This window comes from Mesocricetus auratus, unplaced genomic scaffold (genome assembly GCF_017639785.1).
Source record: "Mesocricetus auratus isolate SY011 unplaced genomic scaffold, BCM_Maur_2.0 Super-Scaffold_100010, whole genome shotgun sequence".
Classification (NCBI taxonomy): domain Eukaryota; kingdom Metazoa; phylum Chordata; class Mammalia; order Rodentia; family Cricetidae; genus Mesocricetus; species Mesocricetus auratus.
Genome location: NW_024429194.1, coordinates 2,932,798 through 2,956,125, shown reverse-complemented (window position 1 = coordinate 2,956,125; position 23,328 = coordinate 2,932,798). Strand labels below are relative to the sequence as shown.

Here is a 23,328-nt window from a genome sequence, read left to right as displayed (position 1 = left end):
CCTCTGGAAGCTGCTGAGGGCAGCTCTTCCCTTACTTTTGCAGAAACCGGCATTCCTCACGGCTGCCTTTCTCCATCTTCAGGGTGCGCAGAGTGTAGAATTCCACCTTCCTTCCTGCTCCTCCCCCTGCCGCCCAGTCTTTCCATTAGAAAGACTCAAAAAAAAAAAAAAAAAAGCACAAAGTGATAGTTTTTCTGTCTCAAGATTTTTTAAAATTGAATCTTATCTGCAAAGTTCCTTTGCCCGCAGAAGGCAACATTGATTGGTGCCACGGATGAGGACTCGGGCATCTTCTCATGCATTATTCAATTAACGTGGCTGGGGTTGTAGAAAGAGCGCAGCTGAGCAACTCTGACTTGTATACCTCCTGTATTCTGCTCACATAAATAATTATCCTCATGGTAGATATTAAGTAGCATCTTAAAAGTCAAATAGACACAAGCATATGGACAACAACCAAAAGAAATGCCATCAGTTTTCCTTATAAAATATCATTTGTTTCAATAACTGTAAGAATATATATGTATATATATAGTGTAAATTATACACTATGCCCATACGTAACATATCATAATGTAAATTCAACAGCCAACAAACTAGACATTTACATCCTTTTTCTTAAATCTCAATATCTAATTGTCCCCCTTTGGAACTCTGACCTTATTTTGTTGATTATCTATTTCTAATTACATGCATGTCTCAAAGACTGGTAAATCCATGTAGCTGCCTTAAACTGTGGTCACTGAATCCTCATGTGTGTTTTCTTCCCTTGAGGTATGGCCAGGCAGTTAGTGTCTGCATGAAGCCTGGCTGGTCAGTTACCAAAGCGAATGGTGCTAAGTCTTGGTCCAGCAGTAGAAGAGTAGAACACAACACTGGTTCTCTCTTTTTTTTGACTCTGTAACAACAAACTAAACTCTTTCTCACTTTCCTGACACCCCCCCCCCCCCACCATGAGCATTGCCCCAACTCCTCCTTGCTAATAAGACTGGGTTTGAGTCCATTCTTAAATTCTGCAAGTTTTCACTGTATAAGAAGTTTGGCTTCTCCAACCAAATGCTCTAACACAGAGCTACATAGAATATGTTGAATGAGAAACATCCATTTTCAATAAAAAATAAAAGAATTTTGGTTTCTAGCAAGTTATTTTCTTCACTGAAGTTATCTATGTTAGGGTATAACAATTATGACTATTTTCTTAAATATGTGGCGCCATTTAAAAATATGTTTCGATTCAACATATTTAGGAGCCTGCCAAAGCCCTGTCGTTATCCTTTGCAAATTATGAAGGCTTCATAGCCCCCTTCAGGGAGCCAGACAGGAAACACAAGCATCCCCACATTGTCATTCAAGAATTGACTGGGAATAGGTCAGAACGCTAAGAATTTACCTCTATTTAGTAGCTCAATTATTACTTTTTTTCCTCTCTTTAGTGGAAAATCACTTAGTGAAACTGTGCAGATTATTTATCTGAGTCATATTTTTATGGAAACTGCTTTTCACTTCTACGCATTTTTAGAAGTGTTTTCTTTAAAAAAGGATATTCTATTAATATTTATAATTAGATAGCACACAAAACAGATGCTAAATCTTATGTTATAACTTTCTGGGTACAATTACATAAAGGAGATTATACGCTTTTTCATCGGAGTGTTCTCCTGGGGCAACTGCAGAACAAAAGGGCTTTCTCTGTGAACATGTCATTTCTTTTTTGGGGGGCGGAAGTACACAGGAAGACGGTGATGAACTACAATTTATCATTATAGCATGCTAGTGTTGACCCGGAGTGTCATACTCAGTGCCTAGTGTAATGTTGAGTAGAACAGCAACTTGGCGCGTTCCTAATTGATCCACTTGGTCTTTTTCTGCTTCCCAGTTAACCCGTTTACTTCATTATCCTGGTCCTTCTGTGGTGTGAGCTTAAGGGTAACACCCACTAAGTGGTGGTATTAGGTATCCACGGAGGGGCAGAGGGTGGGATTTTTGCTTGAGGTCAGAGGACAGGAGGAATAGAGTCTATTTTCTTTTCTTTAATGAAAACAGTGAACGGATGAAAAAAAGTGCCATCTATCTAATCCACACAACCTGCCCAAGAGCTGTTGCTGTAGAAGACAAGAAACCCGAGTCGCCAAGGGAAAGAGTTTTTGAGTGTTCGTGCCAGGTTTGGAATCATCTGTGAGATGGGTGAGTCCGAGCCTTTTGGCTATGTGCCTCTTCCTAAGTGGCTATTTCTTTGGTGGGCTCTGAGGATGGAGAGGAGAGATTTCTAACCACCCTTTGCCCAAAGACAGGGTCTCGGGGGGGATGGACCGACCTTGTACTGTGTTCTGCTGTCTCTACTTCGAATGGCTGAGTAAGGAGCCAGCACTGGGCAGAAAGGAGCGGAAGTTTACTCCCCCTCCCCCCCCACTCCTAGACGCTGCGCAAGGGTATGGATAGGTCACGCCCACTAGCGGGTGGCCGCCTCTGGGCTCCTGGAGGAGATGCTGGAGTCCGTTCCCGGGGAAGGAGCGGACGCACTTGCCTCGGGAGGCTGAGCCGGCAAGCGCGCACCCTTCGGGAGCCGCCGGCGCCTCCCCGCGGCCCGGGACGCACGTGCCTGGGCCAGGGCCAAGGCCAGTGGCCACTCCGTAGTAGCTGGGGCGGGTGCGAGCGCCTGGCTTAGGGCCGTGGCCGCCGCCCGCCGGCCCGCCCGCCTGCTCCGGTGGTTGGGCGGAGGAAGCGCGGGACTCCTCCTCCTCCCCGCTGTATTAACATGCACCCAGGGGCGGGTGACCAGCCCAGCCTAGCAGCCCCTGCCCGCTGCTGCTGCTGCTTCCCTGCGCTCAGCCTCCGCGCCAGAGGCGAGCCTTGCGCTCCGGGCGCCGCAATCGCGAGGACGCGGCCTCGCAGACACCTTCCACTGGCGGGGAGCTGCAGGACCGGTGGTGCGAGCGGCCGCATCCACCACGGAGTAGGCTCCTTCCCAAACCCTCGCTGAGAGGCATCCCCGGCCAGGGGGGCCACTGTTCCTGCCCTTGCTCCGAGGCTCGTGCGACGGACAGGCAGACGGACAGACGCCACCAGCGAGTTCCGGACTGCGGGCAGCGGCAAGGTAAAGCCAGGCTGCACAGCGGGGCTGGGGCGAGCGCGGCGGCGGCAGCGGTGGTGGCGGTGTCGGCGGTGGCGCTGGTGGCGCCGGCAGTGGCGCGCTGGGTGGCTCTGGCTCACCACCCGCTGCGAGGTCGTGGTTGCCCTCGCATCCTAGGGACTGCGGGCTGCCCCTGCTGGTCATTGGCTGGACCGCTTAATTCCCCGACTCCTGCCCAGGGGGCACGTCTGGTCCCAGTGGTGACCTCGAGTTCCCCGGGGCTAGCGTCCCCTTCTCCAGGCTTAGGTTCCCCAAAGCTCCCCGGGGTGTCCGAGAAGGGACAGATTTTTTTTTTTTTATTTAACTGAGACAGGGTCCCCGGAGGGGGAGGGAAGGGGACAAGAACCCGCGTCCTATGTTTTTTCTAAGGTCTCCAGCCAAATTCACACCCGGTTCAGCATCTTGCAGGCGGGGGCCAGTTGCTCACTGCAGGAGACTTCACCGTGAGCTCCAGAGTCCTTTGCAAGAGCAAGTTGTTGCACTCTTTTTTGTGTGACATTTTTTGGCGTTGGTTGTGAAGAGCGACCCCCTTCCCCACGTGTGGTAGAGAGGGGGAAAAAAGACAGAAAGAGAGACACAAAGACTGTGGCACAGAGAGAAACGCACAGAGGACAGGGTCCCAGGGGGTGTCTCCGGAGAGTCGCTGAGGCCAACTGCCCGCGAACCCCGTGGCAGGCGGTCAGAGCCTGTATTCAAAGGACCGGGGGAATGAGCATCTCTCCTTGCTCCAGGCTGGGCCAGATAACAAATTGCACTTTCATGGAGGGGCGGCTGCAGCTGCGGGGAGGGACCTTTATGGTTCCGCGTGGCGATGAAGACCTTGTATTCAGGACCCGCTGGAGGCAAGCGATGCCCGTCTTCAGGCTGTCCCCGAGGTCGTGGGAAGGGGCGGTAGCAGCCCGAGTGCCCGCTCTAGAGACACTGAGCACGGGTGCAAGGCGGGCGCCTCGCTGACCCAGGATGCCTGCTCACCCCTTGCCTGGCCTGGAGCGCTGCGGAATTTTCTGTCTGAGCTGGGGAGGGCATGTAGATGGGAAGGGGTTGCAGGTGGCGAAGCTAGGAGGATCAGCTCTCTTGTGGGTTCTAGAGGGAGAGGACTCTTCACTCCTCTTGGGGGGCCTAGAGGGAGAGGTGGAGAAACTGAGGCTGCGGATCCATTACGCCTCCTGGCCTAGCAAGCGAAGTTACGACAGAATTACAAGATGGATAATAAAAAGTCACAGTTACAGACTGTCCTCAGGAATGGCCACTAGCAGCGAGGAGGGAACGCTTAGAATTTAGAACTCAGGAATGGAATTTAGGGCCAAAGGCAAACATCCTGAAGCCCCCCCTCAGCCCCCCACACCCACACCTCAGTTTTTTGTTTGTCTGTTTCCGTTTGTTTTAAATCACAAAAGGCGGTACTGTTAACAGGCAGCTTTTAAAACAGTTATTTATATCACAATTTCAGTTTCAGGCAGCAAAATTCTGTGGAGATGACAATACTGTTTTTTCAGGGTTAGATGTAGGCTAGGAGGGGCGCAACTGTTTATACAATACCAGAGGAGAGCTGTCTTTGCTCTTGTCGTTTTAAAGGACATTCAGTACATTAAAAAAATGTATGGCATGTTCCGAATAAGTGCTAGAATTTAAAAGCTACCTTTGGGCTCAGAAAAAAACAAAAAACAAAAAACAAAACCAAAAACACAAAAAAATCCAAACTTTGGAATGAAAGGAAGCTGATAGAAATCTGGCGTCCACAGCTGGCTTCTTCATTTTATTTGGATTTGATGGTTCAGCTCAAAGTTGTTGGGACGGCTACTGTAAGATATTTACCCCAAGTTATAGGTCTATAGTTCCATGGAATCCTTTTAAGCTCAGTGACTAGATTAAGAGAAAATGTAACTTTGTGTGAAAAGACATTTGCAAATGTAAGCTAACTTTAAAAAAACCCTACATCTGCACCTCTTTCTCTGTTACTCTAAGATTTGCTGTTAAAAAAGATATAGACAACATAGGGAGGGAGTGGGGGGTTTGTATGACTAACATATATTGTATATTTCTACGAATTTTCCCAAAAAGAATGAACACAGGCCACATACATGTTGGCAAAGTGAACTAGTTAACAGATGTTTTTAAAAGGTCATGAAGTACTTTTCTGACAAAACTTTTCAAATTATGTGCAAGCCCGTGTACTGAGAGGGAATGACATGCCCAATAAGCTTTGATGGTTCAGCACCACTAATTTCTCCCTCTAGATTCATTTCATTCCAGCAAGACTGAAAACACGGCGAATCACGTGAGCAAATTATTCAAAGCAGATGGAAAGAGGACCTCAAAATATTATGCAGAGAAATACCACACACCTCCACGTTCTGCTTTCCAGACTCTGCCCTTTCAAATTTCTTACCGAATGGAGACTTATGGACAGAAGCTGAATGCGCTTGGATCTGTCAAGTGCTTACCTTTGTTCCAAGTAGCCTCCAAGACTGATATTTCATATACAATTAACACCACAGAGATGGGGGGAGCTTGTTTGACCCAGGGACAGCAAAGCAGCACCTTGGTATAGACATGCACCATAATATTTTTTTTTCAGGAAACCCTTGTGGAAATAGAGCTCACTGCTTTCGTTCTGCATGATGCTAAGATGCTACCCACCGGGCATTTCTATAGTGAAATTTGTTCAGTCAACTCAAACTCATATTGTGTTACTTTAGTGGTCATCCTCATCAAGTGTTTTATCCTTTATCAGAAGGGAAGGGACTAGTTTCCATTAGGAGGCTTCCAACTGGAGGACTACATGAAGATTCCGTTACCTTAGAAACTTTACTTTTGCCGTGAATTCTTTTATATCTTTTTCTCTCTTAGCATTGATAGGTTGGTTTTCCCTTAAGATTCATATTACGAGAAGGCTAATTAAGATCTCAGGAAACCCAATACTGACCTCCCATAATTACAATTCATACCTATTATATTATGTTGGTCTGTTGTCTATTTAAAAATATTAGGGTAAGAGCACGTACAGCTCTTGCAAAAGACTATAGTTAGTTCCCAGCACCCACTTCGGGTGGCCCACAATTGTCTCTAACTTGAGATCCGTGGACTTCAATGCCCTCTTCTGGACTTCTGGGTATGTGCACCAAAGTGCACACACATCCAAAGTTAAAAGTATGAATCTTTCTAAAATTAGATGATGGTTATCATGAGAAGGTCTTTTGCTAGCATTGTAGAAAAAAATTCATGCTGCTGAGAACCCTGGGGATTGAAAAACACCCCATGTCTTGAGCTGCCTTTTATTCCTAGAACACCCTAAGTGCTCTCAGTTCTCTGTTTTCCAAGAAAAGAATCATTATAGTGCCCCTCAAGACATCCTTCATGGTTTTTAAGTCATGGGCCTCTGCAGCCTGATTATTTTTCAGTGCTGGTGAAGGTTACATTCCCTAGATTTGGTCTCAAATCAGGAGTCATCCAAGACTTGTTACTAGGAAGACCTGAAACATTCTGTCCCCAAAGTAGGTTTATAAGTAGCCCTCTAACACCCCCTTTAATTTAAACAACCACGGAGGGTTGGGGCGCATGGAATGCAAGATGCCAGAACCTTTTCTTCTTCAACCCATATCCACTTAGTTCTATAATCTGTATTCATGGCTCCCTTCTCTGCAACTGTGCAGCGTGCAAGCTCACACAGCAGATGGGATTAAGAAGAAGAGGAACACAAGGAAATGGATGGGTAGGTCAGGCAGTTTGAATAATGAGTGGCCTTCCTTTGAGACCCACTGCTCCTTACCGGGATTGCTGAGAAGCTGGTCTTGCACAGAAATGCTGACTCAGTAATCTCCCAGCCTTCATTCTGATAGACAGTAGGGCAGAGTGGGTGTTTTCATACTTCAGTGCCTTAAGATTTCACTGATGGATGTTTGCTGTCTCCTCCTCCTTAGAGAAGTAACTAACTACTGGGAAACAAGTGATAGCCCAGTTAGGAAAACTGGCACACACAGGACTCTCTGTCTGGATACCTAGTTATGATATAAGCCAGTATGGCTGGGATGTGACTGCATAGTTTGCTTTTGGTTGCCGACTAGATAGCAGTGCCCTGAATACACAAGCAAAATGTAAGCCCGCCCCTCCTCCCTCTTCCTAGAATTTGCCGGAAATGAAACCATTTATTTTCACATTCGCTTATAACTTGCATCTGTTGTCACTGACAATTTGTCTGTCTTCTCCCAGTGTTTCTTGTCAGATCCGTAAGCAACCATGCAAAGCCAAGCTATGAAGTGTGTGTCATTTGGAGCTGCCCAACCTTGCCAGGTTTCCTTAGCATTTAACAGCGCACACGATGAGCGTGTGGAAGCCATGGATAGGCGATTGGAAAAGGAGGGGCTGTAGTATGCTTGCCTTGTCTCCCTGGCCTTGACTCAGAAGCTCTGCACCGAGACCATTCAGAGACATTTAAAGGGCTCCCTTGGGCGGCTTGTGAGGAGGTCTCCCCGGGCACGTTTCCAACTCTGCTGCCTTACTCCGTGGCATGGTTTCAGCTAATTTGAAAAACATCTGCTAGAGTAACTTCCCTGTTAGCTCTACCTCCGGCAAGTGCTTTTGAGTACGTGGTAGGCGGATTGGTATTAACCCCACTCTAACCTCAGGATTATTGCCCTTTCCCTGGAGATCCTTTTCTGTCTTGGTTTCAATTTCAGTGGAAACTCAGTGTGAAGTCTATTTCAGGACTAGATAATTTCCCTGCTAGATCCCACCTAGATTTCTTTGTAAAAACACATGCTGCAGTTTTGCGAGGAAAAATGGCGTGTTGATCTTGGCTTGGACTCTGAAGACAACCCTTCTTTGATGGGATTCATCACGTTATGATCTAGGAAGAAAGCAGGGCACACTCGTCTCCTCCATGCTGTTTCCCTTCATACATTAACCCAGAATGCAGGAAGGCAAGCTTCTCATTTCTCCAAGCCATGATGTGCTTCTCTCTTTAATCGTGCAGGGCAGCTGCCCTGTTTGGAACTCTACTGTGCGAACTCTTGCCTGGGCAACTCAGAGGGGGCTCGCTCGATCCTGTAGCTGGTGGGAACTGTGATGAGGAGTCTTTTCCCCCTCTTTCCAGGACATTGGCTTCTTCTTTCTTACACCTCAACAGAAGAGGCGTTTAATTAGTGAAGCTCTCCAACTGGATGCCGTTTGACAGCTTTGGCTTTGCAGTCTCTTGACGGTCCTTTTACAGTTATTAAGGATGCGTTACCTGGCGATGGTGCGATTGGATGCCAACCTTCCCCACAGAACACTGTGCTCTATGTGACCTCAAGAGCTAAATACATCATGCTCATCGCAGTGCACCTGGTAATCGGTCAGTTTCTTCATACCAGCTGTGTGAATGAATGAGTGAGTGGGATGCAGAACCGTGTTCCAGCTGTGTAGAGTCCATAACTACGAAGGTAGCTTTCCATTGCTTTTGCATGGCTGTCCTTGCAAGATCAGTTTCTGCATTTGTGTAGGCCTAGGCTTACTTAGATAATAATACCTTTGAGAGACAGATGATCCCAGAGTGGCCAAAATGTCATAGTAATGCTATATTTTCTAGCCAGGGGCCTGCAGTCCTTTTATGAAAAGGGTAAGATTCTAGATCTAATAAAAACTCCCATTTCTCTTCCTTCCTCCTTATGCACAACGAGCTTATTAAAATCTTACCGGCTTCATTTCTTTTGGCCTAACCTTTCAAATCTCCTTTCCTGCCGCACACACACCTTGGAGAACCTGGTACACCTGTGCCCCATTTTAATCTGTGATTTTTTTTCGTTTGTTTCTGTTCCTGCCAGCCTCCTCCTGAGGACCAGAAACTGAAGACACAACAGAGACAGTGGCTAGTATAAGGTTTGTGTCTGGAAGGAAGCAAGAGTTCATTGGGGAGTGTGTGTGCTCTGGATAGTCTTACGGCAAGATGACACCAACTAGAGTCACCAGAGAGGAGGCTGCCTCAGTTGGGGAAGTGCCTCCATCCGGTGGTCCTCCAGGCAAATCTTGGTGGCATTTCCTTGGTTATTGGCCTGGCCTCAGCTCACTATGGGTGGTATCACTGCTGGGCAGCTGTTTTTGGGAGGCGTCAGAATTGTAGTTGAATGTGAGCTGAGAAGCAAGTCTGGAAAGAAGTGTCCCTGTATGGTCTCTGTCTCAGTTCCTGCCTCCAGGTTCCTACCTGAGTTCCTACCCTGACTTCCCTCAGTGATGGAATATGACCTAGAACTGTAAGACAGACAGACAGACTCCTTCTTCCCTAAGATGGTTTTTTTTTCCTGGTAGTGTTTGGTCACAGCAACGGAAAACAAACTAGCCCAGGGACTGAAAGGCTGAATGATATCGTAGAAGAGAGAGACAAATGTGCTTCAGCTGACTTTTCTTAAGACCGAATTCTATGAACTGTGATGCTCTCTCTGTGGATAATACTTGGATCTAACTCCTCAAACTCAGTGGGAGTGTAGCCTTCAAAATATTTCTCCAATAAACAGTTTTAAAGTCTTTTAAAAAATCAGACATATGCGTTTGTTCCTCCCCAGCCTCTACTTCTGGGATATTTGAAAGCCGTGGGGTGCTGGCATACCGGCTGCAGACTGTTTCGTAGATGTCAGGGCCACAGTGCAGCCTTGAGTGTTCCGTAAGGAACGATGAGGGTCAGTGTGGGCATGACCTGTGTTGGTGTGAACCAATCTTATCAACCCAGGCAGCTAAATATACATGTACACGTCAGTGGTTTAAGGTAGTTTATTTTGATGGTTACAGTCCTCCAGGGTTCCCACAATAGCTCTCAGATATTTGGAAATTATGTATTATGCCTAGCAATGAGTAAATTAAAAAAAAGTGTGGTATCTCTTGGATGCTTACGAGTGCAGAAGTGTAAGGCATACTTCAGATCTGCCCACAGCATAAAATGCAACAGAGAGGATGAGATTAAAACTTGGAAAATATAGGGAGGCTAAGTGGGAAGGTGCTGTGAGTTCAAGGTCAGTCTTGGCCACACAGTGAGTTTCAGGCTAACCTGGGCTATACAGTAAGAACCTGTCGCAAAAAACAAACAGAATGATGTAGGGAATAGTGAGCAATAATGTGTTGGGTTATGGGATAAAGCCAACTGTTCAATCATATTGGTTGTATTTATTTTAAACATCAATGTGTAGGACTTATCAGAGAATCAAAGCATTTTGGGGTGCACTTCCTAAGGAAGGAAACCTTAAGCAGATGCCTCATGGATTTGTAAGAGTCAAGTCAAAGGAAGTATGAGTTACAGACTTGGGAAGATGTCTACAGAGACAGGGTGGTACCTGTTCCTGGTCTGGGGAAATTTGATCCTTGTGCTGATGAGTTTGATTCTGGAGGATGGTGACATGGCTGTTGGAGAACTACTTGTATAGGAGTGTTTAGACTTTCTAGGAGCCACTCAAGGATACCAGATAGACAGAGCTTGGATTGGAAGGCAGGTCACTTGAAAGTAGACAGGTCATCTCCCAGTGCTAGGCCAGTAGCTTAGGAAGAGTTTTTGAATGATGGATCTAGGGAGATAGGTATGTGAGAAGATATTTTTCTTTTCTAGTCATTTTGAGTTCCATATTACTAAAATTATAATTAAACATTTTGGTGTCACCAAAAAATTAATTAACATTGTAATACATGCCTTATGCCTACCACCCAGGTTATGAAACAGTCCATTTACTGCTGATATTTTCCAAATATATCTCCCATCATAGGGTGCTTACCATCCCCTTGTGTCTCGTATGCTTTGCTGTGTACAGATAGACCTCCAAACAATACAGTCTGGGCTTTAGACTCTATAAAGATAGTGTCAAGCTCTTTGGTTTCCTAAGACTTCTCTTATTGACCAGAAATGTGTTAAGTATAGACTCAATTTGTGTGTTTTTACTGCTCCGTAATGTTCCAGTCTATGGCTGCATCTTGACTCATATGCTAATCTTTTCTTGATGTGAGTTTACGCTGTTTCCAAACAAGGCTGCTTTTTAGCCTTCTGATGCTCTTCACTGATGCTCCTTGGGGCATTGCTCAGGATAGCAGTTTCAGGAGGACAGCATCTTACCCGCACACTTGGCAGATTATGTCTGATTACCAAAATTGGTAGCATCTATTTATATTCCAACCAACAATCCATAAGAGGTCTTTTTGTTCCACATCTTTGCTGACACTTGGTGATGCATTTTGTGTTTTGCTAATCTTGTGAATGTGAGATGGTATCTCATTATGGCATCAGTTTGCTCCCGGAGAGTGCTAGGAATTTTTTGGCCAGTTTTTCCTTTCTTCCTAACATTTTGGCTTTGGTGATGAGTTTGGTTTTTCACAAATGATGTCTACTCTCTTACTGCTGTCCCTTTAAACTCATTGACTTTAATATATTCTGGATGCCAGATGTTTTCTTTCTCAGTATGGTGAGGTTCAGTGGTCTCCACTCAGTTAATGGTTTCCCTTTCCATTTCAATGGTGTCTTGTGGTAACATGTCTCTTTAAGTTTTTCAAGATGTAGGTCTTAACTGTTCCTCATTCTAGGTAGCTTGGGAAACCTTTCCTGAGCCTGAAGTGGTAAAGAAGCTCTCCTCTCGCAAACTACTAGAGCTAAACTTTCATGTTGAGTTATTTGCGACTTTAAATTCTGTGGTTCCTGTATGAAGCCTTTGATTACATCCCAAATTTGAAAAAGATGCATAGATTACCTTGCTCTTAATTTGTCCCTCCTTTAGGTAGAGTGAGACTGTTGGCTTTTTTATGAATTCTGCTGTTGACAAACATCAAGACTTCATTTTATGCCTGGAATGTACAGTGGATTCTGAGCAGGGTTGCTTGCCCCCAACGGTCTCCTTGCCTTTCTCTCCCCTCCGTCCCTTCCTCCGTCCCTCCCTCCGTCCCTCCCTCCGTCCCTCCGTCCCTCCCTCCCTCCCTCCCTCCCTCCTTCTCCCCCCCTACCCACAAGGTAGGGTTTCACAGTGTAGCCCAGGCCATCCTTAGCCTCACCACCAGCTCCTGGGATCACAGGCTTACATCAGCAGACCTCACAAGGTTTATTTTTCTAAAGTCTACACGAGCCTTCCAGAAGCACAGTAGAACACACTCATTCTTACTCCTCACTCACCTGTCCCAGCACAAAGCATATACTTACTGTTCATGGTATGCCTTCAGATGTATCACTGGGATGGTGCAGTATGGCCTCGAACTCCCAGTGATCTGCCTGCCTCTGCCTCCCGAGTGCTGGGATTAAAGGCGAGCGCCACCACCCACTTCTTAATTAGTCCTTTGTGTTGAACTTCTCCACAATGCACAGCCTGCTGGCTAGGGCTTTGCCATTGGCCGTTCTCTGCTATTCATATATTTATAGTCTTCCTATTTGACAAATTATGGTAGCTCTTTTGCCCAGACCATGCCAAGGGGAGTTAGGATCGTATCTCTCTCTCTTTCTGCCCATTTTTCTATATAGATTGCCTTGCCATGAGCAAACATTTCTTTTAAAATGTTTATTTCAGAGCCCAGGCAAATATTGTATCTCACATGAAACTTTTATGGCCCTTTTAGCTGAGGGCTAACTCTCTTCTTAATTCCATTTGTATTTAACTGGATCATTTATTTTATGACTTACATATGTGAATACCACACTAGATGCTAGCCTCCCTCCATGGTAAATTAATTTATGTGTTTTCAAATCTCATAGGCCTAAGCCTACTATCTAACAGTGATTTTAGTGGGTAACAGCTGCTTCCTTGATGATTGGTAATTAGTTATTGGAGATGACATAGGCTGAATGGGAATTTGGACTCTGGGGTTATTGGAAATAGGAACATTACTGGAACGTACTAGGGTTTGGAATAGTGAGCGTGTTTGGAGTAACTAAGCTATGATTTGGTTGTGATAGTTAAGATGATTGAGTATTGCCTATAAGTAAGTAAAAAGTGAGACCTGGGTTTCTGAAATGGTAAAATTTGAGATGTTAGTTAGAGGTGGGTCAGTCAATTCTTGGTACAAGCCACTGTTTCTGTGTTTCCCCTTGGAAAATGCCACAGCTTTCTGTACAACATGACTCACTGTGCCAATCCCTTTAACTAACTACATGACTTTGTGCAAGTGAATTTCTTACCTGGAACATGAGGATCATTAATCTTACAATTTCAGTGTATTTGAAAAGATTAGATGACCCAACCCGTATCTAGTTCAAAGCCGAACCTATGGTGAGCAATTAAACCATGTTTCCAGTGGTGTATTTTTTCCACAGGTGCTAACCAGTCAGCCACCTTTCTGCATCAGCGTGGTACTGAGTAAAGAACTAAAAAAAATGGCTGGTCTGGTTTTGAAACACTCTTCCTCTCCTGCTAGAAATCTACTGAAACCCCTGGGTCTGATTGTTTCACATTCCTTTGTTACCCAGTGACAGTGACAGTGACTTGGCGAGCAGTCCAATAAGAGCTAGTGATCACTGAGCATCGTTGTCTCTGTACTTGGTCAGGATGTTGGTTTCCCGTGTGTGCCTTGCAGACTGTAGGTGCTGAATCCTCAGGGCAGCACCCATGGTCCCAAGGGTGTCTGATATTGGACCCTCTAATGTGAAGAGATGACAATACAAATCAGGGGTAACTTCCTCCCTAAGCAAGATTTACCCAGAAGAACAGTTCAAGACATCTGGATCAATGCCCAAAGTGTAAATTTTAATTCCTTCTGTTAGAGTGTGTATTTCCTAAGGTGGGGTTGGGATATGGGGAATGGAGAGATCTGGCAGGAAGGGGCCGTTGTGCCTTGATTTCTATGGAGGAGCTTGTCCTGTTTGCGACATGGTTCCTGGATGGGTAGAGGGCACCGTGCTCAGCCAGAAAGGACTGTGTACTATCCCCATATACCCCCATGATCCCAGTCAGTCAGCTCAGGTTCTCTTCTTAGAGAAAGAACTCTGTAGCTCAAACTCAAACTATCCAACAAGCCAAGTGAGAACTTGCCATAGACTGTGTAGAGGGAAAACGTACTTGTTTTTATTTCTGGCAAAAGAAAACATTCTAGGAAGCTATATTTATTTGGGGCATCATCTGTTGTAGTAACCCTTACACTAAATATTTGTTGCTTGCATTTAAAATAGAATGAAAAAAAAAAAAGACTTTTCTTGTGCATTTATTCTTCCAGACATCCTATTAGGGCAGAGATGTTGGCATCTACAGAGTGCCTTGTGTTCTCTGTAGAGGTCAGATGATTATAGCACTAATGGGTTTAACTGTCATCATGCATTGATAAGCTTATTCATAGTTATTCATAAATAGCCTATTCATTTTAATTATTTTTTCAGATTATAATGTAATTATAACATTTTCCCTTTCCCATTCTTTCCTCCAAAACCCTTCCATGTAGTTAGTTCTCTTTTAAATTCATGGTCTCTTTTTTCATTAGTTGTTGTTACATGCATACATACCTACATACCTACCTACCTACATACATACATACAAGTATACTCCTAAATATGTAAGTACCATCCACTCAATCTGAATTATGTCAGTTGTATGTATGCTTTCAGGAGTGACTATTGGTAACTGATAACTAGTAGGCCTGCTCATTCCTGGGGTAGAGTATTTCAACCGCTCTCAGCATTTATTAGTCACTTACAGCCATTTGTGTAGGCTTGGCTTTCCGCCACCCATGCTAGCATGCCTGTTGGCCTCACTCAGCACATGCTTAGGCAGTCATGGTGATTGTGGCTACTTTGTGGGTGTAGCTTGTGCCATTTCCAGGAGTCACAGTCTCACAGAAAACTTCCAGTCCTCTGGCTCTTACTTACAGCCTTTCCACCCCCCTGTCTTCTTCAGTGACCCCTGACTCTTGGGTACAGGAGTTGTGTTGTTGACATGTCCCTTGGGGTTATGCTTCACAATTCTGCATTGTCGATCCCTTGTGGTTTTCCTTAATGGTTTCCATCTGTCCAAAGGAAGGGTGGGGCCAACACCTAACCATGGGTATGAGGACAGATATTTAGAATGTGGCCTAGGATTATACTGGTTAAGTAGGTGGTGCTTGTAGACTCTCCAGGATTTCACTAGCCTGGAGAATTTGGCTAAGTTTGCAGTTCTAGGCATGATTTCTCTCTTGTCGAGTGAGCTTTTGAAAAAAGTAATTAATTAATTAATTAATTAATCTTCCCACCCCATGTTCTCTGGTTGGCTGTGGTTCAGTCTCTGTAAGCCCCTGTTGAGTGGGTCTTAAGCCCAATTAGAGAGCTGTTAATTACCACTGAGGTGTATGTGCCACCTCTGTACTGTCAGTGACATTGTATCATGCTGGTCATGATTGTGTTACATAGGCACCATGGATACATAGGACTGTTGGGTGCTCCCTTGGAAGGTTACATGGTTTCTTCTGTGTCCATGAAAGCTAGTCCTCAGGGAGAGGAAGTTGTTGGGTTAGTTCTATCCCAGGGCCCTTTGGACACCATGCCTGGAGTTCTTTGTATCTTCAGCAATAGGGGCCTGCTTTCTTCTTTTGTAGAGCAAATGGTGCAATTATCAGCCACCTACAAGGCTTTGGGAAATGTTGGAGGACTCTGACCTACAACTCAGAAGAGGGCTTCTCTTGCCTGGTGTTGAGATTTTGTTGGATTGTCTGTGGCTCTTGGAGGTGGCATTGTCAGCCTAGATGGGAATTTTCTTTCACTTACATACCATCTTAAATATATTGTATGCATTTTTAGGCATATAGTTGATAGTATGATTCTGTATGACCTTTTCAGAGCCCTGACTGTTATTTTATTACCCTCCTCCTTGTTTCTGTCTTTATCTCCTTCCCTGTCCCTGATTAGAAATTCCCTGTTCTTCCCATTGTCACCTTAAGATGGCTTGCTCCTTGCTATTCCATCCTCTATTCATCCCCCACCCCAGACCCTACAATGGTCCCCCTTTACCTCCCTGATTTCTGCAGTTACTCCAGGATGTGTACTCACATCTGAAGACTTGGAGCTGGGAGTCTCAGATGAGAGAGAGCACATTCATTGTTCGTGTCTCTGGATCTGGGCCATTGCACTCAGAATGATCTTTTCTAGTTATACCCATTTACCTACAAATTTAATTTTTTTCTTTACAGCTGAATTGTATTCCACAGTATATAGGTACTACATCTTCATTGTCCATTCATTGGTTGAAGGATATCTATGTTGTTTCCATTTCCTAACTAATATGAATAGTGCAGCAATGAACATGGCTGAGCAAGCGTCTGTGGAGTAGGTTGTCAGAATGTCGAGTCCTTTGGGCAATTCAGAATAATGTAAGGGAATACTTAAAAACTTTGCACTCTATTAAGTTGGAAAACCTAAAAGAAATGGATGTGTTTCTAAATTCATCCAAACCACCAAAATTAAATCAAGAAGTCAACAGACTTAACAGACCCAAACCTAATGAGGAAATTGAAATAGCAGTAAAGCTTTCCAACTTAAAACAAAACAAAAAAGAGAGTCCAGAGCCAGATGGACTCACAGCAGAATTCTACCAGACAATCAAGGATCTACAGCCAATCAACCTTTCTCAAACATGCAAAAGGAGGAGGAGGAGGAGGAGGAGGAGGAGGAGGAGGAGGAGGAGGAGATGGAGGAGCAGGAAGAGGAGAAGATTCTGACAAACAGAAGGAGCTTCCCCAAATTCCTTCCATGAAGCCTAGGATACCCTGATATCCAAATCAGGTAAAGAAACATCAACAACAAAAAGAAGCTGCAGAACGACAATTGTGATGAACATAGACTCAGAAATACTCAACAAAATACTGACATATACAAAAAAGACTATACACCGTGACCTAGCTGATCTTATCCCTGAGATGTAGGGCGACGGTTCAACACATCAAGTCGTTAAGTACAATAAGCCACACACACTTAAAAGGGAAAAAAATCAAATGATTATTTCAATAGGTGCAGAAATAAACCTTTGACAAAATGCAACATGCCTTTATTATAAGAGTCATCAAGAATGTAGAACTAGAGGAACATACTTCAGCCTAATGGAAGTTATATACAAGAAACCCATTGGCTACATCATCCTACATGGAGGAAATCTTGAAGCAATCTCACTGAAGTCAGGAATGAGCCAGAGCTATTTACTACTCCTATCTCCTTTCCAATATTGTGATCTCAGAAGAGAAGGAAATTAAAGGCATTCAAATTGGAAAAGAAGAAGTCAAGCTATTTCTATTTGCATATAACATTAGAGATCTCCAGAATTCTCTAGAAAATGTTTACAAATGACAAACAAGTTGAGCAATGTGGTAAGATATAGAATTAACTTGCACAGATCAATAGCTTGTCTGTAGCCCAACAATCAGCATACAGAGAAAGAGATCATGGATACACTTCTATTCCCAGTAGCCTCAAAGACAATAAAATATCTAGGAATAAACCTAACCATGGGAATCAAATGGCCAATACAATGAAAACAATTTTAGTAGGGTATTTTTTGTTGTTATTGCAAATAATTTTTTCCTACAATACATTCTGATCATGGTTCCTTCCCCCATCTCCTCCCAGATTCTCCCTACCTTCCCCCACACAATGAAAACTTAAACCATTTGAAGAATGAGATATATAATTATTCTAGAAACTAGAAAGGCATCCCATCCTCATGGATTGGTAGGTTTATTATTGTAAAATGGCCACTTCACCAAAATTTATTTGCAGATTCAATGCAATCCTAATCAAAGCCCCCATCTTTTTCTTCACAGAAACAAGAGAACTAGCCTATGATTTCCACGGAGCCACAAAAGCTGAGGGGTTTTAGATTGAGTAGTTCCTCCTCTCGGAGTCTCTGCTTCCGGATGGTGGCAGCTTCTAACATAACTGTTTGCAGACTCTTTTTGACACATCTTCTATAAACCCAACAGAAATACAGCAACGAAAGTCATACGTTTATGGAAAAAAAGTCCATTGACTGCGGCCATGGTCACTCACAGCAGTGTCTTCCATGTGATATGGCTCACCCTGGCTTGGCAGTGATTGTCACCAGGTGATGCTCGGGCCTCTCAAATTGTCCGTCTGTGATTTCCGTTGTCTAGTACCAGAACTGAGTGAAAACCGTGTCCAGACCAAAGTGTTGGTGTTGCCTCAGCTGTCTTCTGCTTCCACAACCACAGCATCCCAAGGGTTGCTCATGAGCAAGAGAATTGTGGGTAGTACACTTAGGTACTTTTTGCTAAAATTTTCTTTCCTATTACTTCATATCTTGAAGATGATAGCCATTATTGACTCATTTCTTCGTCCTTTCGTTTTTCTTCTTTCATCAATTCAACAAATACATCGTCTGAATTCTTTGAACTTAGCCTTGAGTAAAAGTAACGAGAAGTAAATTGGGAAGTAATGCAGTGCATACGGCTTGGTATTTTATTTTGTTTATTTTTGATACACGGTCTTATGTAACCCTGGCTTTACTTTAACCCATCGTCCTGTGCATCGGCATTCTGAATACAGAGATGACAGGCGTGTGCAACCACAACAGATCCATACTTCTTACAGCTATGGGAGAGTCAATGAAATGGGCAGGGATCTGAGTATTTATTACATGAAAAAACCATGAACTTTGGCTCCTCTCTTGCTAAATTCAGACCTTCACTAGACGTGGCCTAGCTGTTGGGTTTGAAGAGTTTCTACAGGAAGTGTTGAGGTCCTTTCATGGATGGTATTATGGTTTTTTTTTTCTTTTGGGTTTTTCGAGACAGGTTTCTCTGTATTGTTTTGGAGGCTGTCCTGGAACTCGCTCGGTAGACCAGGCTTGGTCTCGAACTCACAGAGATCTGCCTGTCTCTGCCTCCCAAGTGCTGGGATTAAAGGCATGCGCCACCACCGCCCGGCCATATGGCATTATGTTGTCCCATTCTCTTTTCACAATAGTAGACATGCCCTTAGATATCGTGCCCACCATTGTATCAGCTCTGTTCTGTTTTCTCCCACCATTCTTCTTGATCTTTTGATTTTAAGTGCTGGGATTGGTCCCAGGTACTTGCACATGCTAGGTACATTTCTACCACTAGCGTCTCTTTTGGAAGCCAAGGTTGGAATTTCTTAGCTCACCAGGTCCTCCAGGCTTACCTCAAACCCATCATCCTTTTGCATTTGCCACCAAAGTTCAGGGATCACAGGAGTGCACCACAAGACAACTGTGATTTTGGTTTTTAATATCCTACAAATCATTAATCATAGCATCGGAGAAATTGCCTACGAAGTTTTATTACAGAAATAATAATAGACATTACATTTTATTGGATATGTGTTGTACACTAAAGCCCACTAAGTCAGTAATTTTTTTTATATTCACACTAGCATCATGTAGGAAGTGATATAGTTTACTAACTATGCTTAGATTTCAGAACTTTCTCCAATGGAGTTGATAATTTAAAGTGGGGTCTGTAACAGAGTCTGTGTTCCCTGGATTCCTAGCCTGTTGCCAGATTTTGAATGACACCCAAGAACTGCAGAGTGAAACGGAAAAATGGAAATCAAAAATGTTATCATCTTGCAAAATTGATAGCTATCGGAAATGTGTTTCTAGCTGTCTTGAAAGATATATGTTCTTCTTGGTTTAAGTTATTTCACTTCAGAGCTTGGATGACCTGAGAGACGGTTATTTGGACATTTTTTTTTTTGTTTCAAAGTGGCACTTTATTTCTTCCTTAGATCCCTCCAGCTGTTGCCTGCCACACACATGTGGAGGACATAGCGGAAATGAAATTACTTCTACTGAAATGCTGTTACCAGTTACTTTCTCGTCTCTGTAAAATCAAATAACTGACAGAAAGCAACGTTGCTGAAGAAATAATTCCTTTGGCTCATGGTAAAGGGGGTTGCCATCTGCCATGGCAGGAAAGGTGTAGCGTGAAGGCGGGACTCCTCACATCTGAGCGTGGCAGGAAAGAGAGGAACCAGCCAGGTCCGCTGGCGTTCTTTTTCACTCAGTCAGTACCCATGGCAGCCTAGATTTGTACCACCCACATTCGGGGGTGGGGTTGGGGGTGGGGCTTCCTTTCTCCCTTAAATCATTCTGGAAATGTCCTCTTCGGTATGCCGAGGGGTGTGTCTCTTGGGTGATTCCAAACACAGGTTGACAGTGAAGATGAACCAACAGGAATGCCAAAATCCCAAGTTTCTGACTTAAAGGTGAAGTTACTTTGTTCTCTAATGCCAGTCTTTTTTTTTTTTTTTCAAAGAAATTGTTTCTTACTTGTCATATCTGTCTTGGTTTTTGACTAGTCCCTGCTCTAGTGGTTTATTTTGGGAGATGGGCTGTTTTGAAGACATCAAGAACAAACTGCACGAAGAGGTTGCATTTGCCTTGTCTCCTTTCTCCGTGTGTCCTCCCACTTGCTGGAAAAGCCCTGCACGACAGAGGTGACTCTCTTTGGAAAACGTCTAGGGGTGTGACCATCTGCTGGTTCTGGAGGAAACCGGTGTCTTCTTTTCCAGGGAAGGATCTGTCAGCCGTGAAGAAGAACTTCAGCTCCCTGCCTCCCGTTGGGCAATCTGTTTGAGAGCGTAAATAAGTATGGAGCTCAAAGACAAAGGGACACGGAGATTTAGCCTGCGAAATAAAGACATAGTTTAGAAAGCACAATTAACAGGCTTGGCACAGCCTCTCCGAGGATCAGATAAGCAAGGGAGAGCAAAGGGTGTTCAATTGCCTTTCCAACACATACCTGAAAACTGCATGGCGCTTATCTTTAGACTCCTTTGCAGTTCAGCCTTGTGGAATTAAAGCACCAATCTCTTTAAGTAGACATCGGCACGTCAGTCACTATTCTACTGGAGAGGAAGGTTGTTCAACTTGTCCGTAATATACTAAAATGGTGCTGTAGTTTATTTTTAATTCCTTAGGGGAAATGTGTAAGCATCCTTACACACATAAACATTGGTACAGGATATTTTGCTCACGCACATTAATGAAAGCTGCAGTGAAGACAGATTCACACAAATGTGGTGGAAGAGAGTAAGTGTTCTGTATAATGTTCTTACTGTCACTGTAGTGTCACAGGGGAAAATGCATCTTGTGAGTTAAATGTCTTCAATATTTCTGGCTAAGATTCTGTGAAGGTTATGTCTAATGCTGCCATTTTGTTTTAGATCACCTTGCAGTCCTGACCTAGAGTAAAAATTGAATCTTTAAGGTACTGTTAAAAGTAAATTCGCTAATAGGGATAGCATCGTTTATTTGGAGGCAAGAACTGTGGAATCAAGTGCTGCCTCACCGTGCTTAAAATCATAGCATGCCCCGTGATTAAAGTCAAGTTCAATGTGTTTATGTTGATTATATCCTCAATGTTAATGTGTTCTGTGTTGCATGTACTTAAGTAAAATGTTTTATTTAGACATTGTGTAATACAAGGGAAAAAATCTAACATTTGTGTGCTAGGCATGGTAGATGCAAGGGTAGCTAAAATTTGGTGGTGTTATCTGAGGTACCTTGGTCCATCATCCGGAAGTTTATCCTGTTGGCAAATCTTCACTCCTCTTCACATGGCTGTTTCAAACGAGTTTCAGCCAGTCTGCCACCCACATTTTCAGCACTCTGTCTAGTGTCTTATTATTTGTCAAACACTTATTCCTAATAGTTATTATAGGAATGGGTGTGAAGTAACAGAGCTCGAGATGGTTTAACTTCCTTGCTTATGATGACAACTGGGCATGTTTTAAGTTGATTGTTGGTTGAAGAAATTGACCGTGAGATGTTGATTATTTAAGCCCGAGTTTTGTGATTTTGCTGGTTCCTCAAAAGCACTGGAAGTGTACTGTGGGAAATGACTCTGCCCTTGTTTCAGTGACCTTACTCTGATCAGAAAGATAAAGGTTCCACCATCAAGTATCAGGGAAATGAAGGGCTGTAGGGAACCATGGGGGAGGCCTGAAGAGCTCATTCAGCTGAGCAGACAGATTTATCACAGGTGGGTATTGGGGTCTCAAGGGGCTTTAGATGGGTGGAATAGAGTCATGGATCTTCCCATGGTCTTTGTAAGTCAATTTATGTGAAACTTACCACCTTCCTAACATTATGTTACTAGCAACAGCTTTCTGGGGGCCTGTAACATGCTCTTTCTTAGGGGTCTAAGTTCTCCATGTCTCAACTCACAGGTGCAATAATATGACTTCAAAGTTTCCATTAAAAAAGTGTGACATCGCTGTTATCAGAACCGTGGCTGACCATAACCCCTATGCTTAAAGAGTTGAAAATTAAGCCATGCTTCCAGGTAGAGTTCTTACTGAGTGCAAAAAGGACTTCATCCGTTATTACTCACACTTATGTCCATATGGTTTAGTACTGGTGAGCCACCTTTACACGTTGAATTATTCAGGAAACGTCTAAAAATGTAGCTATTATCAGTATTCAGGCCCAGTCTGCTGACTTAGCCTTAAGAAGTGTTTGCAAAGCTGGTCCAGTTATTCCAGCCAGCACCCATGGATAATAGCCAAAGACTCAGAGTAGGGATTCCCACTGTAGTCCCCATACCAGCACCATCACATCATCCAGGAGTATGTAGCAGTACAGGTTCTCGGCCTCCAGGTCGGACTTCAAGGTCAGGCCCCAGAGGTCAGTGTTTTAGGAAATTACCCAACACAGGTTCTTATTTCCAGCAAGGTCCTTATTTTTGTTAACCTCTGTCTGCAGGTCTCATGGTTGGGACTACGTACCACTCAAAAGAAGGGATAAAAATAAAGATCACTGATTACAGCAAGAGACCCTTTCTAGTTCTGAGCCGGGGGTTGCTGACACAAGCCTTTAATCCCAGCACTCGAGAGGCAGAGGCAGGGGAGCCCTGTGAGTTCGAGACCAGCCTGGTCTACAAGAGCGAGTTCCAGGACAGCCTCCAAAGCCACAGAGAAACCCTGTCTCGAAAAACCAAAAGAGAGAGAGAGAGAGAGAGAGAGAGAGAGAGAGAGACCCTTTCTAGTTCCATGTTTGTTTTCTGGATAGACTACCGTCTCCTTGGACTTCTGCAAACCTTTCTCTGCTTTTCAGCTCTCTATCTTACTATCAAATGCCTCTTGTATGACTTAAGCTTCTGTGATTGCCATTCTGGTGACTTATCCCAGTATTCCCCCTGGTGTTTTAGCTTCAAAACCTGTAAAACATGTTGCAAGCGCATAGAAGTCTTACTCAGTCGGAGCTTACGCCTTTACCTTAGGCTCTTCCTGTATACGCAGCCGGCCCTCTGTTGGTGTGGTCTCAGACGGCTCCCTG

General features: G+C 44.1%; 1 protein-coding gene across 5 annotated transcripts in view; it reads left to right on the top strand.

Annotated features, from left to right (window-relative positions):
- Window positions 1–2,543: 2,543 nt before the first annotated feature.
- The window catches only part of Dlgap1 (DLG associated protein 1), a 796,987-nt gene continuing 776,202 nt past the window's right edge, over window positions 2,544–23,328 (top strand). For 2 of the 5 annotated variants that reach the window (XM_040752844.1, XM_040752843.1), the window contains exon 1: window positions 2,544–3,094. The gene's annotated coding sequence lies outside the window, so the exon portion shown is untranslated. The remainder of the gene's footprint in view (window positions 3,095–23,328) is intronic. The other 3 variants (XM_040752841.1, XM_040752845.1, XM_040752842.1) reach the window with 2 other exon arrangements.